Raw genomic sequence first — 7,239 nt, 5'->3', positions numbered from 1 at the left:
GGCGTGGCCGGGGCGTGGCCCGGGGCGGGGTCTCCCCCCGGCGTCCGCCCGCGCCCCAGCCGGGGTCCCCCGGTCCCGCCGGGCCCCGGCCCCATCTACAGGGAATCCCCCATGGGGAACGAGCCCTGCTGCCGCCCCGCGACACCGGGAGCCGGCACCCGGCACCGCCGGTACCGGCACTGTCAGGACTGGGAGCTGTCGGGACCAGCCACCATAAGAACTGGGCACTGTTAGCACTGGACGCTCTTAGGACCAGGCACTATTAGGACTGGTCACTATTAGAACTGGCCGCTATTTATTAGGACTGGTAACCATTAGGAATGGTCATTACTTGGAATGGTCAGTATTAGGACTGGTCAGCATTAGGACTGGGCATTATTGGGACCAGCCACTATAAGATCTGGTTACTGTTACTGGATGCTATTAGGACCAGGCACTATTAGGACTGGTCACTATTAGAACTGGCCGCTATTAGGACTTGTTACTATTAGGACTGGTAACCATTTGGAATGGTCATTACTTGGAATGGTCAGTATTAGGACTGGTCAGCATTAGGACTGGGCATTATTAGGACCGGTCAGTTTTATTACTGGTCAGCATTAGAACTGGCCACTATTAGGACTGGCCATTATTAGGACTCATTACTATTAGGACTGGTAACCATTTGGAATGGTCATTACTAGGAACAGTCACTATTAGTACTGGTCAGCATTAGGACTGGGCACTATTAGGACTGGTCACTATTAGAACTGGCCGCTATTAGGACTTGTTACTATTAGGACTGGTAACCATTTGGAATGGTCATTACTAGGAACAGTCACTATTAGTACTGGTCAGCATTAGGACTGGGCACTATTAGGACTGGTCACTATTAGAACTGGCCACTATTAGGACTTGTTACTATTAGGACTGGTAACCATTAGGAAGGGTCAGTACTAGGAATGGTCACTATTAGGACTGCTCAGTATAAGAACTGCTCACTACTAGGACTGGTCAGCATTAGGACTGGGCATTATTGGGACCAGCCACTATAAGAACTAGGCACTATTAGGATCAGTGACCATTAGGACTGGTCACTGTTAGGACTGGTCACTGTTAGGACCAGCCTCTCCTAGGACTGATCACTGTTACAACCAGCCACCATCAGGACTGGTCACTATCAGAACTCTCAGTATTAGGACTGGTCATTATTAGGACCAATCACTAGTGGAACTGGCCACCATTAGGACCCTAAGGCACGGCCCCCCGACCCCACATCCCGGCGGCGGGCACTCCGGGGTGGCAGGCAGGGCCAGGCTGGCACAGCCCAGCGGGCTCTGCGGGCCCTGGCATGTCCCTCCGGCCGGGCCGGGTGTGGTGACGCCAAGGGCAGCGGGCAGCGGCCGCGGGGCCGGTCCTGTCGGCTTTCACAGCCTGACTCATCCCGGGGCTGGCAGAGCTCAGCCCCTCGGGAGCTGCACCTGCTCCATCACCATCAGCGCTGGGCTGTTCTTCTGTACAGCAGCCTCACATTCAGCTCCCTCCATCCCCGAGGGGGAGACTGTGCTGGCAGGATGTGGGGGCTGAGACCTTTGCAGATCGGGTTTGGCATGGCTCTGTTGCTGAGGAGTCTATACAGGACAATATGCCCTGGATTTTGCCACAAAATAAATTCTTGATTCGCAACTAGCTACAGGTTCCAGGTGAGCACCAGCTGAATTTACAGCTGGGACCAGGCAGGACGAGGAATTTTATGCCTTGCTGTCCAAAACTACAATTTCCCCTTATATTTCTTTTCCCTGCACACCCACTGTGCTAAGCCTGACCTCGGGTGGTGCAGCCTGGACTCACTGGTGCCCGTTCGGGCGCTGAGCTCGTGCTCTCATCAGCCTTCCCCGGCTTCACGCTCAGCAAATCTGCTCCTGGTTCCTGGTAGAAAGGAGGGTGGGGGAAGCTTTTGGTTCCTGCCGGCTCCTTTGAAGGTGTGGCTCCAAGCGGGTGGAGAAGGGAGAGCCCGGCAGGTGCCAGGGTGGGTGTCTGGGCACAGACAGCCCGACGCGGGCAGGGCTGGGGGTGGGGGTGTTCCCTGCCCGTGACTCAGGGGTGAGCAAAGGGTGAGGTGCAGGTGGCAAGCAGGGACCTGTGCCAAGGTGCCAGCTCTTCTCCCGGCATTTGGGAAGGGACAGAACAGCCTTTGGGTGGGACAAACAACGGCCGACAAAACCTGTCACTGCCGTGGCCCTTCCTGCGTCCTGCTCCAAGCTTGTGTCCTGTGGGATGTGTCTTTCCATGGAGGAGCCAGGCAGGATGGCAAAGCCCACAGAGGAGGGTGACTGCCACCTGTGCCAGCCATGCTGAGCATTGGGCAATAAGGAAGCAAAAGAAATGACTGAAAAACCCCAAGGCAGCAAGGACAGGTTAGAGCTTTCCTGGGTGTTGCATCACTGCTGGGGAGACGCTCTGCAGAGCACTTCCCTTTGTGGAGCAAACGGCTCCGCAGCCTGGCCAGAAGTGTTCTGGCTGGGCTGTGCTCCAAGGAGAGCAGGGAGAGGACACAGCCCTGTGCATCCCAGGGTTGGGAGACCATCCTGTGCAGGGTGCTGGAAGCCCCCGAGTGATGTGCTGGGCCCAGGGCTGGGATATCTCTGGGCAAGAGATTTTCCTCCCTCCTATGCCATGAAACCCTCCAGCGTGGGATCTGTCCCCAGCAGCCCAGAGCCAGCAAGGCCCAGCTGCTCACTGCCCACCCAGGGCTGGCAGGGGGCTGCTGCTGGGGCCTGGAGGCACTGCAGGAGACCTGAGCAGCACCAGGCTTCTCTAGAAACCACAGCAGGGAAGGTTTCAGGGGATTTAAAAGAGGATTTTCAGGGGCAAACTGAGTCCCACCTTCCCTGGCCACATACCCTGTAGCAGCAGATGAGATTTGTGGTCCCTTCCAACCCAAACCATCCTATGATTCTATTGCTGTTCAGGTATGTTGTAAGAAGGCATGGCAGCTGTTTTTTCTTCCCAAGGATGCTGCTGAACAAACCCAGGGGCCAGTGAGGCTGTGACTTGTGACATCAACCTCATTGTTGTGTTTTGGGAAAGCTGCTGGAGCCGAGAGGCTCCTGCTCCCTGTGGAAAAGGAGCTCTGCATCCTGTGTGTTTGACCTTCCCCCTCACCAGAAACCTCCAACCCTGGCTGGGGGACACAGGTGGAAAGGACCAGTATTATGGGATGTGCTGGAACTGGGTGGAACTGGGGAATGGTGTTTTGGGTGGGCCTCCACCTGCAGAGGAGCTCCAGGAGCTTGGCATCAGCTCCAGTGACTTTTCAGAGGAAGTGTCACAGGGATGCTTGGGACAAAAGATCCCAGTTCCCACAGCCTCAGAGTTTTTGTGTTGTAAAAACACCACACTCTGATCCCAAGGCTGCAGCCCAAGGTTTTCTAGTCTTTCCAGCTTCTTTCTTAACTGTCCAGGTTCTCCAGGATTCTTTTCCCCATTACTGGCTCTATATGAACCCCCATATGGATGTGAGACCCCTCTGGTTGTCTTGAGCTGCTCCCACATGAAGGCAGATGTGTTTGGTTTGTGTCCCCACAGCCCCCCTGGACACCTACTCCTCCATCCCTTCATCCCCAGATCTCTTGGGACACAACCTGGGGAAAGTCCCAAGAGATCACACCTTGCCCCATCCCTCCCCACGGGTTTGGACCCTCCGTGTCCTGCCCCACGCTGTCCCACTGCCGCTGCATTTCTCTGCACAGAGAAAAGCAAGGCACAACTTCCCAAGGATATTTCTAGGATTCACATGCTCTGAACCTCAGAGAAAGAAAAAACAATTCTTATCTCATTTACCATTTCTGTGTTTTAGAACAATGCATGTTTTAGAATGCACTGAGGAAGATTATTTACCTGAAGGAATTTGCTTAATTAGATTCTAGTGTGAATTGGTTAATTCATTAACCAATTGAATCCGTGTGTGTGTGTCAGGACTGTTGGCTAACAGTCACAAAATTCTGTACAATTGAGTTGAGTGCTTGTACAAATTCAGTTTAGATGTAATGTAATATAATATAAAATATAGTATAATAAAATAATTAATTAACCTTCTGATATCAATAGAGTCAGATGCATCATTCCTTCCCTTCATCGGGGTTGCCCTGCGTTATAGTCCCACCTCGCTCAGGGTTACGGAACGCGTGTCCCTGCCGCCACCATTCCCCTGGAAGCCGGCAGAGCCCCGCGGGCAGCGCCACCGGGGGATGCTCCGCGCTGCTGTTCCCGCTGCGGACGGCAGAGGCCAGGCCGCGGCCGCGCTCCGAGCGGGATGGAAGCTGCTCCAGCAGCAGCAGCAGGGGATGCTCAGCCTCTGCCATCGCTCAGCGCTCCCTTCCCTCTCGCCTCCTTCCCCCAGTGGCCGCTGGTGCCACGCCGGGTGTCACAGCTGTCACCGCTGCCCAGCTCCGCATGGCACCAGGGACCCTGGGGACAGCGTGGCTCTTGAGAAGACAGGAGAAGTTTTTCCTGTCGGGCAAACTGGGAATTCAGGTCGGTTCTGGGAGGGCAGAGCACACAGAAAGCCCCTCCAAGGTCTCCCCACCGGCATCGCAGGGGTGGTGTCACCGGCTGTGTGGCACTGGTGTCACCCGGCTGTGTGGCAGCGGTGTCACCCGGCTGTGTGGCAGTGGTGTCACTCAGCCGTGGGGCACTGGTGTCACCGGCTGTGTGGCAGATGGAGCTTGTGGTGTCATTCTCACCTGCCCAAGCCATCGAGGGGCTGGGACATGGGGACCAGCACCCACTGCCCACCCGTGCCATGCTCTGCAGCTGTCCCTGTGCCCAGCAGAGACAGGGATGCTCCTGCTCACCCCCATTTCACAGCCTGGGCAACTGGGGGACCCTGGCACCCATCCTCAGAGCCACTCAGATCCTGCCTGAGCCACCCTAAGCCACAGATATTAGTGGGAAAAATTGTACATTTATCCCTTTCAAGCACTGTCTCCTCCTGCCCTCTGGGCCTCCCTCCCTCCCTGCTCAGCCAGCCTACAGTGGGAAAGCGTTAAGAAATAAAACAATATCAAATGTAATCAAAGGCAGGCTGGTGGGAGTTTTTCTTCTGGGGTTTCCTCCTCTCTTATTGCTTTCTCAAAGAATGAACTCTTGGGAGGACTCTGGAGTGATTTAGTGGAGCAGGAAAGGTCAGGAGGCTGGGAGCTGCCTGCTCCCTCAACTCAGCAAATTCTGTGATTCTGTGACTCTGAAATAACCTAGGATAGTTCAGCCTTGGGAATTTTTCTTCTAGTGGCTGCTCAGTCAGATGTCAAAGCTGGGAACAGCTTGGCTTGGTGGGGACCCGTTCATGCCCCCGGCTCTGGGGCTCGGTCAGCGGGAGCTGCTGGGAGCGGGGCTGGGGCAGAGGATGCTCCAAGGATGCCCTGGAGAGGAGGAGGGATCCAAGCGGGCGAGTTCACACCAGCGCGGAGGAAGCGCTGACCTTTCAGAAGCGATCTTCCTCGCCCGCTGCTATTTATCCAGCACTCCCAGGGCCCTGGTGCCGCGCCTGCCGGAGCGCGGGGCTCGGGGATGCGGGAATCGGGGACGCGGGGCTCGGGGCTCGGGGATGCGGGGTTCGGGGATGCGGGAATCGGGGATGCGGGGCTCTGGGATGCGGGGCTCTGGGATGCGGGGCTCGGGGATGCGGAGAGCGGGGCTCGGGGATGCGGGAATCGGGGATACGGAGCTCGGGGATGCGGGAATCGGGGATGAGGAGAGCGGGGCTCGGGGATGCGGGAATCGGGGATGCGGAGCTCGGGGATGCGGGGCTCAGGGATGCGGAGCGCGGGGCTCGGGGATGCGGTGTGCGGGCCGAGCAGAGGCTGCAGCGCGGTGTTCACCCGCATCCACCTCCCGAGAGCCGAGGCAAGCTGCCCAGCCAAGCCGCAGCAGCAGCCGGGCCGGGGCAGAGGCAGAGCTCCGTCAGCCCCAGCCGCTCTTGGCTGCGGGCCCAGGGGGGTTTGGCATCCCAGGGGAGAGGGGGCTTGGAGGAGAGCAAGGCTGGGCTGCCAAGACAGGCGCTTGCCCTGTGCATTGTCAGCAGCCTCACGTGTCTGCTGGAACCCCTTCTCTCCACAACACCTCTGCAGACACCCCAGCCCTTTCTCTCATCACCCCAAAGCCTCTGCGAGCTCCTGATCCAAAAGGGAGCCATGGCACAGGGAGGTTTGCATGGAGCAGGGAACAACCTCTGTCTCACTGACCTCCTACTCAGCCACCACCACGAGGATTATTTTTAAATCAGGTTCCCCAAACTGACAGGACCATTTCCAGGATCTGCTTCCTGCATTTTCACCCTCTCTTCACCTCTCCACCTGGTGCAGATGTCAGCCAGGGCCCTGGCAGATGCAGGCCAGGGACTAAATTTTATGTAGGTACATACAAAACATAAAAAAAAATTATTAAATCCTGAGTATAATCATAATTTGCTGGCTGCAGAGCCCCAAGTGGTGCGCAGCTCTTGGAGACAGATGGGGCATGGGTTTCCTAAGTTCAAAATAAATCAATTTATCTTCCCGTGCACTGCCTGGCTTTTAGTCCAGCCAATCCTCTACCAAGAAAACAATGAAAACAAGTGAAAGCATTTGTGGTTATTTACTTAAATATCCAAAGAAAGTAAATGAAAACCACACTATTCCTTAGAAAAGTATCCTCAAACCAAATCCCTCTGCTGTATAAATATAAACTATAGCAGTGTGGCAGAGCCCTATGATTATTTTATTTCAGGACCTGTTTGGAACATCAACCTTGAAACAACAGTGTAGTGGGGCAGTTTTCCAAAGCCTTCCCTTAAAGGAAATACATTTGTCAATTAATGAAAAGGATTTGTAATAAACAGCAGTGACAGTCCCACCTATTTTGGGCTGGGAATGCCCTGAGCAGCAAAGTCCTTGGGTGATCTCTTGGCGAGAGATGGGGATGTTCGGCCAGAATGTATTTTTTGGTGGTTTCTTGCCCAAGCAGAGGGCGGTGGGTGCTGAGAGGTGGTCAGAGAGGGGCTGGCAGTGGCCCCAGGCCAGCGGGGAGCAGAGGGGTTCAGATGACCGGAGCATCCCGGTGTCCTCGGCGCTGCTTCCTCCAGCGGCACCCGGGGGTCCTGAGGGCGATTGGGCTGGGGGCTGCGGGCCACGTCCCCACCGTGTCCCTGGCACCGTGGGGACAGCTCCTGAGCTGAGGAAAGCGTGGTTTCCCAATCCTCCCCGATGCTGGGATCCCAGC

Source organism: Pyrgilauda ruficollis, unplaced genomic scaffold (assembly GCF_017590135.1).
Source record: "Pyrgilauda ruficollis isolate IOZ18807 unplaced genomic scaffold, ASM1759013v1 scaffold77, whole genome shotgun sequence".
NCBI classification, from domain to species: Eukaryota; Metazoa; Chordata; class Aves; order Passeriformes; family Passeridae; genus Pyrgilauda; species Pyrgilauda ruficollis.
The sequence above is the reverse complement of the archived record's forward strand: the minus strand, read 5'-3'. Positions refer to the sequence as shown.